Source organism: Echinops telfairi, unplaced genomic scaffold (assembly GCF_000313985.2).
Source record: "Echinops telfairi isolate 266 unplaced genomic scaffold, ASM31398v2 ScPeMD7_7457;HRSCAF=8495, whole genome shotgun sequence".
NCBI lineage: Eukaryota > Metazoa > Chordata > Mammalia > Afrosoricida > Tenrecidae > Echinops > Echinops telfairi.
The window spans coordinates 23,662,492-23,674,097 of record NW_022111357.1 but is presented as its reverse complement, the minus strand read 5'-3'; the positions used below and the strand labels follow the sequence as shown (position 1 = coordinate 23,674,097).

At 57.5% G+C, this 11,606-nt stretch overlaps 1 protein-coding gene across 7 annotated transcripts in view; it reads right to left on the bottom strand.

Moving 5' to 3' along the window:
• The window catches only part of LOC101648359 (RAP1 GTPase activating protein), a 50,229-nt gene that overhangs the window by 23,242 nt on the left and 15,381 nt on the right, over positions 1–11,606 (bottom strand). For 6 of the 7 annotated variants that reach the window (XR_006680895.1, XR_006680894.1, XR_006680896.1 and 3 more), the window contains exon 2: positions 3,524–3,617. The gene's annotated coding sequence lies outside the window, so the exon portion shown is untranslated. Of the gene's footprint in view, positions 1–2,437; positions 2,544–3,523; positions 3,618–11,606 lie in introns of those variants that run through there. The other variant, XR_006680898.1, reaches the window with a different exon arrangement.

Sequence of the window (11,606 nt, the reverse complement as noted above, 5' to 3'; positions counted from 1 at the left end):
GCGGGGACACCGAGGCCCCGCCCCTCGGTCAGGCCGGCCCGCGCCCCCTGGACACTGCGCTTGCGCTCTCCTGCCTGGGGTGCTGGATGTTTTCAAAGCCTGGGACACCTTTGGGGCCCTATGGCTCTGCCCAGCGCGCCCCGCTGACCCCTGGCTTGTCCGTTCTCTGGAACTCTATGCTCCCCCCTCAGGGCCTCAAGGGAGGGTTCGCTGGACCGGCATGAAGTGGGTCTGGAAAAGGAACGAGTTTGTTGACAAAACAGGGCTTTTTCTGAGCAGCTACTTACTGCTGGGCCCCCTCGCAAGTCTCATCACCGGTAAACCTCTCTCCACAACCCAGGAGGTGCCAGCACAATGGAAAACGGATCCCAAGAGGCGAAATCGTTTGCATTCAAAGCTAGGAAGAGGCAGAACGGGGAACCCAGGGAAAGGGCTGGAGCTGACGGAGGCTGGCTGTCCTTCCTGCCCCTGCCCCTGCTCTTGGCTCCCAGGATATGGAGGAAAGGCTTCCTGAGACATGGGGACAGGGCTGGCCTTGCTACAGCTCTCTGAGTGGCCTCAAGTGGTCCCTACCCCTCGCTGGCTCTCAGTTTCCCTATCTGTAGACCCTTCCAACTGACCCGGAAGTGTGTCCGTGGCCTGGAAACTCCAGTGCACAGCACGGGCCGGGGGTGGCCTAGCCATCCCAGAGAGACCGTGGGAACTGGGCAAGTGCAGCCTGAGCTGTGGTCAAGTTGACACCAGCTGCTTTGAATGCTGCAAGGCAGGGTCACCCCCCCAACTGAGTGCCCACCCTCTGAAGCTTCCAGATGGAGCATCAACAGCTGCCCACCACCCTCCTTCCCCAGGGCCACTGTGCCTCCCTCCTTCCCTTCCTCCCCAGACCTGGCCCTGAGTCAGGCTGGGCTCCGGGAGCCAGCGGGAACCTCGGAGACGTGTGTTCCAGACACGGTGTAGCTTTGGTTTTAATAATTAACAACAGCAAATATTGATTTATGCAGCCACTTCCAGGCCTGAGCGCTTCCGGGCACCCATCGAAATGCAGCCAGAGAGATCCATTCCGACATTGCCCCTGAGGGAGGCAAGGCCTTCTTGATTCAGTGGAGATGGCTGTGTGTAAGGTGGAGGGGAGGGTGTATACACATTCACACGGGTGTGCATGGGTGTGGGCATGTTTGTGTGGCTGGGGCCTGAAGATGTGTGTGCATGAATATATTGTGTCTCGGTGTGTATAAGAATGCCTGGGTGTGTGCCCCTGTGTGTTTTTAATTATGTGTCTAGATATACAGGGATGTGCACATGTGCAAATCTCTGATGTATGTGCAGATGAGTCTGTGTTTTATGTCAGTTGCTGTATCTGTAGGGGTGGAGTGGGGGGGGTGTAGTCTGTGTGCGAAACGTGAGCGAATCTCTAATCCCTGAATGGAGAAACCTTGGAAGGAGGAGGGGGCATTCTGAATGGCTCAGTGTCTGTGGACCCATGTGGCTTCCCAACGGAAAGGGCCTATCCCTTCTGGGTGTCTATCTAGCCCTGGGAATGTAATGACACTGATAACAGTCCAGCTTCCTAATTTCTACTTTCCCAATCACCACCCATCTATGAGCAGAGTAGATGAGGAGTGATCATCCTCCCCTGCACAGAGCAGGCCACTGAGGCCCTGACAGGGGCAGGGGGCCCTGGGTCATGTGCCCCTCAGACTGCTCAGTCTGTTACAGATGTAACAGTGCTAGGCTGGGGGTGGGCCAGGTGAGTTAGAAGTGTGTGTGTGTGTTCCCCCAGCCCAACTGTTAGTTGTGGGGGAGCCACACGGGTCCGTCTCTCCGGGCCGATTTCCTCTCCCGTGGAAGGAGGATGAGCCTCAGACTGCCTTGATTCTGGGGTGGAGTGGCTGTCAGGAGGGAGCTGCCTGGAGCCGCCATCTGGGCTGTGTTGGCACAAATGGAGGTTTCTGGCTAGACTAGGAGGAGGCCAGAAAGCCCAAGGGGAGCCGGTTTGGGGCTGCCCCCAGGAGACCAGTCCTGCATTATGTGAGCAGGCAGGACTGGGCAAGGCTGCTCTGACCCTCATTTTCCTGAAAACGGAGAGCCCAGGGAGGGGAAGATGCAGCCCAAGGGCACACAGCCCATGGCCAGAACCCAGGCCCACTCCCAGGATGCTTAGGGGGAGAGAGGCTGGAAGCTTCATCAGAACCCAGCTGCGCAGAGTGAGAACCTGCCATTGTTCTCCCCTTCATGCCAAGCCCCACGATCCACGTGGCCCAGACACAGAGAGCAGGAGAGGGTCTCAGGAACTCCCCTGCTGCTGCCCTCAGGACCCCCATTTGAGCCCCCCTGATTCCCCACACGTCCTTGGCTATTGGCCCTCCCAACCACAGAGAGGTGCTTGGCCCTTGTTCTGGGCCCAAGTGTGGGCAAGGAGAAACCCAGCCAAACTTGCCTCCACTACTTCCTGGCTGTGGCACCTTAGGAGAAGCACTTCACCTCTCTGAGCATCTAGAGCCTCATACGAGATGTCTGCCGCCTCCGGTCTGCTGAAAGGACTAGGAGACACGACATCTGTGGACACGCTTCATAAACTGCAAACCCAAACCCGCTGCCCTCGAGTGGACGCCGACTCACGGTGACCCTAGGGGACAGAGTGGAACCGCCTCTGTGAGTTTCGGAGACTGTCCCTCCCGATGGGAGCAGAAAACCCTATCTGTCTCCCACGAACTGCAAAAGGGGCCACTTACTGCACCCTCTGCATCGAGAGGCTGTCAGACCACTCTGGACAGACACCCTGTGCGCCAGCGCTTGCCCCAGCACATCCTGGCTACCTGACTTTGGGCAAAGAACCTCGCCGCTGGGTCTCCATGTGCTCATCCCAGAAACAGGGCTAATCTAGGAGCGCTGGCACACGAGCTGGGGACGGGCGGGGGAGGCGTGGTAACGACTGGAAAGAACCTATTCACACTCAACGGGTGTCGGCGGTCATTGCTGGTGCTGAACACTCTGCATAGGGTGTCTCCGTGTTTCTCTCCTGACTGGACTAGGAGGCCAAGCTCTGTGTCAGGCGGGTTTCTAGTTCCTTGGCACCCAGCACCGGGTTCAGCACAAAGCAGGTGCTGGGCCAACATTTGATTCCGCTGATAAGAGCAATAATGGGCCCATTGATAGGGTGCTGATCCTGTGCCAGAGGCTTGGTCGGCACTCTTGCATTGAACCCCACGGCAGCCCTGTGAAGTCGTGAGCCCGGACGGACCCAGGCTGCAGAGCACAAGGGAGAGCTGGTGGCCCGCAGCGACAGGTCTGCGACTGCCCTCCAACAGTGCTCTACACCAGCCCCCACCCCTACCCACCGCCCCCTCACCCCAGGGCTCAGGGAAGAATAAGGGAGCTAACTCTTGAGCCACCTCTGCCTGAACATACCACCTCTGCTAGGTAGTCACTCAGAGACACCTCCCAGCCCCACACAAAGGTGGAGGTCGGGTGGGGTGGGGTGGGGGTCTCCCCAGACCTAGGACTGTGGGGAAGGGGCACTTACTTTAGGGTGGAGTGCAGCACTGTGGGAGGGAGCCAAGTCCACGCGAGGCAGGTCTAGTGCCTGAGGGAAGGGCCGGTTCTGCCCATCACTCCTCCTGGAAGAGAAAAGGAGTCTGAGGTCAGGGAGGGCCCCAAGTCAGCAGACTCAGGAACTCTGGAAAGAAGAATCCCTTTCAGAGCTGAGGGGAGGGAGGAAGGACTTCTGGGTGCCCTGGGGGTAGAGGGAAAACGGGTCTCTTTGGCAGGGCTGCCCAACAGGCTCTCAGACCCCAGGAACCAGAGACACGGATGGGTCTCTTCCCAAGCCCTCGGTCCATAGCTGTTGTGGTTGTTGGGTGCCACCGAGTCGGCTCTGACTCACAGCCACCCCCTGCACAAGAAAGCAAAACACTGCCCAGGCCTGTGCCATCCTCACACCTGTTCATCGCTTGGGGCCCATAGTCACAGCCACCGTGCCAGTCCATCTCACTGAGGGCCGATGATACCAAGCATGATGTCCTCCAGGGACTGGTCTCTCCCGACATGTCCAAAGTACAGGAGACAAAGCCTCACCATCCTTGCTCCTAAGGAGCATTCTGGCTGTACTTCTCCCAAGACATTTGTTCGTCCTTTTGATAGCACTTCCAATATTCGTCACCAGCACCGTAATTCTAATGCATCGGTTCCTCTTCCGTCTTCCTTCCTCGGTGCCCAACTTAGACCTGCAGACGAGATGATGGACAAGACCCCGGCTCGGGGCAGGCACAAATCAGTCCTCAAAATGGCATCCTTGCTTGTCAACATTTTAAAGAGGTCTTTATGCAGCAGATTTACCCAGTGCGCTGTGTCATTTGATCTCTTGACTGCTGCTTCCATGAGTGTTAACTGTGGGCCCGGTAGGCCGCCCTAAAGTGCAGGTTAGTTTAACAGCAGCAGTGGTTCAGGGGTAGAATTCTCGTCTTCCAAGCGGCAGCCTCAGCCAGGGCATCTCGTGTGCAGCTGCCCTCTGTCCATCAGTGGCGACTTGCATATTGGTTGCTATAAAACTGAACAGGTTCTAGCAGAGCTTCTAGACACACTAGGAAGAAAGGGCTGGTGATCCTCTTCGGATAATTAGCCAATGAAAGCCCTATGGATTACAATGGTCCAATCCACAATCAATCAGAGGGCAAGTGCCGAGCTGGACAGGACCCCTTGGGCCTGGGTCCACGAGTCAGCAGCTAACAATAAAAGCATACTCCAGTCCGTTCCAGGGAGGGGTAGACTGAGGATGGAGACAGTAAGGGTGGCTGTGGAGGGTGGTCCACAAGCTCCCTATAATCCCCTTCCTGAACCTTAAGGGGGAGGCCAACATTGGAGCTACAAGGCTGATGCTCACTGGCCCTACTGTGCACCAGGCCTGCACACAGAGGTCACACAGCAGCTTCGAGGCTGAGCCAGCTTTGGGGAGCAGGACCTGTGTGCTCAAGCCCACACCCTCACCCCTGAGGAAAGGGGGCTGGTGAGGGCGTGGCCAGCCCCACCGCCCAGGAAGTCACCTGGACCAGGGAAAGGAAATGCTCAGCGGCTTCTGAGAGCCAGGACCAGCAGGCCCTGCTGCCATCACTGCCTAGGGCCAGCCTGACGTGGCTGTACCCTGATGGGGTTGCACCCCTGCCAGGCCCATGGAAAGAGGCTGGTCTCACAGGGGTGAATCATTCAGGGCTTCCAGATGATCTTCAGAGGCCCACGGCAGGCTTGAGTCAGGCAGGGCTGGGGCTGCCACACCCCAAGGTCGGAACCTGGCCTCGGGAGGAGACGGTGAGGAAACTCTGAGCCCCTCCTGGCCATGCCAGCAGGAGACACGGTCCAGGGGTGCCCACCCACAGCCCTGCTGTAGCATGGGTGCTTCTGTCTTCCAGGGGCAGGAGCACCTTACACTCGGGAACAGTCTGTCCTGGGCAGTGGTAGCTGGTGGTGAGATCAGCGCATGGCAGGCATTCCCAGACGCTCCACAACAGCATGCCTTTGAGTCGTGGCACAGCCCTTCCCAGCCTCGTTTCCTACAAACCGCGTCACAGTCTGGCAACGATTCAGGGTTCCCTCAATGAACACCTGACTCTTCACTCATTCATGGTCCACCCCGGCCTCCCCATCTCGGGGTGATTGGCAGTAAGGAGTCGTTGAGGATTTGTGAGCAAGACAAGGGCCAAATAGTGATTCCGACTCATAACAGCCCTATGCATAAGCAGAGCTACTCTTCAGGGTTTCTGAGACCACACAGCTCCACCGAAGCACGACAGCCTCACCGTGCTCCTGTTGAGCGGCTGGCGGGTTTGAACCAGTGTCAAGCACATTTGTATATTTGTTGCCATCATCATCATTCTCAAAACATTTGCTTTCCACTTGAGCCCTCGGTATCAGCAAATTTTCCCCCACCCTCTCCTGCCCTCCCTCCCTCACAAACCCTTGATAATTTATTTTATTTTTTTTCATGTCTTACACTCTGATGTCTCCCTTCACCCGCTTTTCTGTTATCCATCCCCCAGGGAGGGGGCTATAGGTAAATCCTTATGATCGGTTCTCCCTTTCTCCCCCACCTTCCCCTTACCCTCCTGGTATCGCTACTCTCATTATTGGTCCTGAGGGGTTTATCTGTCCTGGATTCCCTGTGCTTCTGGTTCCTGTCTGTACCAGTGTACATCCTCTGGTCTAGCTGGATTTGTAAGGTAGGATTGGGATCATGATAGAGGGGGTGTGGGAGGAAACATTTAAGAACTAGAGGAAAGTTGTATGTTTCATCATTGCTACACTGCACCCTGACTGGCTTGTCTCCTCCCCGTGACCCTTCTGTAAGGGGATGTCCAGGGGCCTACAGATGGGCTTTGAGTCCCCACTCCACATTCCCCTTCATTCCCAATGATATGATTTTTTGTTCTTTGATGCCTGATACCTGATCCTATCGACACCTTGTGATCACACAAGTTGGTGTGCTTCTTCCATGTGGGCTTGGTTGCTTCTGAGCTAGATGGCCGCTTGTTTACCGAGGCTGTAAATCATTATGGAAGCAGATTGCCACACAGCCCTCCCCTAGAGCTAGCTGTCCCTGCCGTCGCTGATAAGTGCTGTCAGTCAGCTCTGACTCAGGGCGACCCTGTGTGCAGTGGAACCCAGCACTGCCTGGGCACACACTGGCCTCACGATTGCTGTGCTTGAGCTGCTTGTGCAGCCGCGGTAGCAGTCCATCTCCTTGAGGGTCTTCCTCTTTTTCGTTGCCCTCTACTTTCCCAAACGTGACATGCCCTTACTTTCCAGGGACTGGTCTCTCCTGACATGTCCTAAGTATGCGTGACCAAGTCTCACTAGGCTTGCTGCTAAGGAGCCTTCTGGTTGTACTTCCTCCGAGACAGGTCTGCTGATTCTTCCGGCAGTCCACGGCACCTTGCAGATTCTTCATCAACATCATCATTCAGGTGCATTGAATCATTATTCAATGAGTATTATTCAACAATATTATTCAATGTCCAACGTGCACATGCACATGAGGCCATCGAAGATCGCATGGCTTGGGTCAGGTCCACTTTCGTCTTCAAAGTAACCTCCTTGCTTTTCAACACTTTAAAGAGGTCTGTGTGGCGGATTTACCCAGTGCCATGCCTCATTTGGTCTCCTGATGACAGTTTCCCAGAACAGTGCCTGTGGATCTGAGCAAGATGAACTCCTTGACAACTTCCACCTTTTCTCCAGTGACCAGGATGCTCTCTGTTGGTCCCGTTTGTGAGGGTTTCTGGGGGCAGACAGGTTCAAATGCCAACCTGTGGCTAGCAGTCGAGCGCTTGAACCACTGAACTACCAGGGTTCCCTCAGGGGCAGGGAGTCCGAAGCCATTGGCTCCAGAATGGCCTGCCTCATCCAACCTCAGCCCTGCCGGCTAGCAGGGTGTACCAGAGCCACGGCTTCCCCTCAGTTCTTCCTTACAGCTCCTCACCAGGAAGGCACCCAGCTTACAGGTGAGGAAACTCAGCTCAGGAAGGAGCGGCAGCTTGCTCAAGGTTGTGTAGTGAGGCAGAGAAGATGTCCGAACCCAGATTTTTCAACTCCAAATCCCACCATCTTCACTTCACACCACGTGTGGTCCACCCTGTGGGTTAGACCCAGTAGGTCCGTTTTAAGCTCTGTCTTGCCGGTAGGCCATCATACTAGTCACAGGGCAGCAGCAGTCAGCACGGCGGGGAGGGGGTTGGTAGGGGGCTTCCTGGGCACAGGCGCTGCTGCTGCTCAAGCGACTCTGCTTGTATTGTCACTGAGCCCCCACCTTTCAGAGGAGTGGGCTAAGACACAGTGAGGTGAAGTATGGCACTGCCAGTAAGTCTGAGTCTCAGGATTTGAACCCCCGACCATCTGGCTTTAGACGCCGTGCCCTTAAGGCTGAACGCATCTCTGCGTTGAATTCGTGACTCGTGGTTGCCATTGCGCTGCTGTGAGTCAGCACGGTCTGCGCTGGAGAGTTGCTCAACCAATACTTCGAAGAAGAAATGGATGACCTCAGTGTCTTACCTCCCCTCCACCCTCCCCACCTCCTTGTCCCCCAGCATCTCATTCCCCGCCCCTCGTACCCTCCTCTCCTCCCCCCTTCTGCCTCTGGCCTCTGCCACCTCCCCCAACTGAGATCAGTTTCCTTCTCTTTGCCCAACTTTTCTGTCCCTCCCACCCCCCATGTCCTCCTGGCCTCCGGCTGGCGCCCACATGCCCTCCCCCATCTTGGAGACCCTAACTCCCTGGCTTGGCTCAGCTAACAGTGCTTGCATTCTCTGCATGGAGCAGCAGGGAGCATGCTGGGATGTGGAGAGAGCTCCTTCTTCCCTCGCCACTTCCATGGCCATAGTCAAGTCTGCACAGCTTTGTACAGTGTCCCCCTCACTGGTCACTCCAGCCCCCGGCCGTTCTGTGAGGTTTCACTACTATCAACCTGTTTCCAAGTGAGAAATCAGGGGTACCCAGAGGTTGCGGGGCACGCCCCAGGTCAACCCGAGAGGAGGGCAGCAACAAGGTCTGATCCGAGCCAGGCATCACTGCTGTCCCAGCCCTGGCCCTCAGCCCTGTCGGCTGGCCCCCTCCCCACCATAGCCCAGGGCTCCCATAGCCACCTCCAAGGATCTTTCCTCCCTCCAGGTCCAATCCTGCCTTGACCAGTCTAGATGCCCAGTCACCGCCTCCTCAACAGGTAAAGGTGGCAGCCAGAGAGGTAACTTGCCCAAGGTTACACGGGAAGCCAGAGACAACCTGGCACATTCCAGGGTCACCTTCAGCCCTTTGCTGTGTGTGGCCATTCGCCAGCTGGCCCCGGGCCCCTCCCCGTCTCCCCGGGGAAAGGGTGAGGCAGGGTGTGGGGGAGAGCCCTGTGGCCCAGCTCCTGGGGCTGAGTGGGCTGGGCCAGCCGGAAGCGCTGCTGACAGCTCCCAGGTTTCTTGGCAACTGCCACTGTGCCTCCTCCCCGCCCTTATCTCCGCACTGCGCTAACAATAATCATCGCACAGTCGTGAGGGAAGCTCTTTGTACTCTTCAAAAGCCCTCTTTATCTGCTCCCTCCTGGGACTCGCAAAGGAACTGGAACGGGGATCATCAAGAAGTCGCTAGGATACCCAATTCCCAAAAGGGCAAACTGAGGCTCTGTGGGGGTGGGGGAGTAGCTCAGAGGCTAGAAACTGGGCCCTCCCCCAGACCAGGGCTCCAGATGCCACAAGGGGCAGGGGGCATCCCAGGGGCACCACATTCTACAAATTGCAGGCATGGTGTGGGGCACAGGGGATGGTACTCAGAGGCTTCTTGGGGGGCTGCACACCTGTTAGCTGTGCTCTCATCTGCAGGTGAGAGACAACATGCCAGGTCAGAGGCTCGCCGTGCACCGCAGGCTCCTATACAAGGAAGCGTGTGCTTGGCACTCGGACCATTCAGAAAGACCTGTTAGATTGAGGTCTCCAGACAGGGCTGGCCCCTGTTGGCTGCTCAGCCCCGTCTCCACACTCCCCCCCACTTTCCGTCCCACTTCAGCCCACTTGTCCAGGCCCCGCTGGGCTGCCAGGGGGTGGGCAGGGTCCCTTTTCCTTCCTGCTCTCCTTCAGTGAAAGACAGCTTACACAGGGGCAGCCCTGGTGGTGGCCAGGGCAGGTGACATGTGACCACCAAGCCAGGAGGACTGTGAGAGAGAGCAGGGGTGCTAAGCAGGTGACAGAACCTAGAGAAAAGGAACCTCCACGAGGACCAGTTGCCCGACACGCATGGCTGAAAAACCAAATGAGGTTGGTCAAGAGGATGGAGGAGGGACTCGGCTAGAGCTGGGAAAGTTTGGTGGAGGGCTATCACTGGACAAGGAGCCGTTGGCATGCTGGTTACGCCATGGCGGCTAACCATCAGGCCGGCAGTTCAAAACCACCAGGTACTCTGCTGTCTTTCTCCTGAAAGACAAAACTTCCTGCTGCTATAAAGAGTTACCTTCTCAGGAAAAACCCACAGGGGCCCATGGGCTTGCTATGAGTCAGAATCAACTCAATGGCAGTGAGTTTGGTTTAATTTGATCACATGACAAGGGAGCCCTGGTGGCACAGTGGTTAAGCAGCGTGTTGCTAACAAAAAGGGCAAGGGTTCAAAGCCACCAGCCTGCTCCTAGGGAGAATGATGAGGCAGTCTGCTTCTGTGATCGCTACAGCCTTGCAAACCCTGTGGGGCAGCTCTGCCCCGCCCCCCCCCCCCTGGGGACACTAGGAGTGTAAATTGACTGGACGGCACAGAAGCACAGTGCAGAACAAGTAGCTGAGGGGGGTCAGGCCAGCCCAGCACCGGTCACCCACCGTCTGGGTCCCTGGAGACACCAAGCCTTCCTGAGCCAACTGGTGATTCCCATGGAGCAGTGGGGGAGGGTGCAGACCTCAAAGCAAGGAGAGCGCAGCAGAGAGGTGCTCCCAGAGACCCTTCCCCCACCCACCCACCCACCCAAGAGAGGGGCTGGGCTGCCCGTTGCCCACATCTCCCAGCCATGGGTTTCAGGTTTAAGGGAACACTAATCCCTGAAACCAGAGCCAAGTGGCCACCCCGGAACTGCCCCTGCCAATGTGCCAGGACAGGGTGAGCGGGTTTCAGGAGATGCCTCTTCCCTGGTCTCACCAGGGACCCAAGTGGCCAGCCACAGGCTCAGCCCAATGTCCTTCCCAGCTACCTGTGACCTCTGCTGGGGCTGGAGGGGGAGGGTGTGGAGGCGGGCACCGCGGGCTGTGGGCCAAGCGCTGTGACATCACTTAGTCCTACAACAACAAGCAGCGAGAGGCCGGCTCTTGGAGTCTGCCCATTTCAGAGGTCAGGTGGCAGGGGCCCAGAGGTGCCCCGAAGGCCAGAGGCTTACCCCTGCAAGTGGTAGAGCATGTTGGCACTGGGGGTGGGTAGAGGAGACCTCCTGTGGGAGAAGGGTGGACAGAGAAGGCCCGGCAAAAAGGTGCCACTTGGGGCCCCTACCGTCACCCCGAGCTGGCTGGGTGCCGAGACACCCAGATCCTAGAGCTGGGTCAGGCAGCAGCTTCTTGAGCAAACAACGGGCTGGCAGCCCGAGAGGAGGTCACAGGACACCCCTCCCCTGCAGGCACAGCCCCTGGGCACACAGCCTGCCATCCACCTGCCTGCCTGCCTATCACCTCCCCTACTCAGGTGGCCCTTGACCTGCTGTAGCCTAACCCTGAGCCTCCCACTCTGTGGGTGTCCCCTGGAGTACAGGGGTGGGAGGCGGGTGACCGAGAAAGCCCAGCCACAGCCAAGCTCTTCCTCCTCAGGTAATGGGCATCTGCTCAACGCCGTGGCAGACTGTCTTCAGCGCAGACCCTCCCAACAGAGGTCAGGCTAGGCAGGGAGCAGCGCTCCCTTCCACAGGTAGGGGAGTGGGCAATTGAAACCCAGACAGGGCTAGTGACTGCCCCCGGGGTCCACCCCGACGCTCAAAGTCAGCAGGTCTACTCCTGACCCCAGCGGCTTAGGCGCCCACTGAGGGGCCTGGCTTGTGCCGGCCAGCCTGAGAGTTCAACCAAATGCGCCCCAAGCACCTGAGCCGGCACACTCCATCCCAGCCACTCCATCAGCCTTCT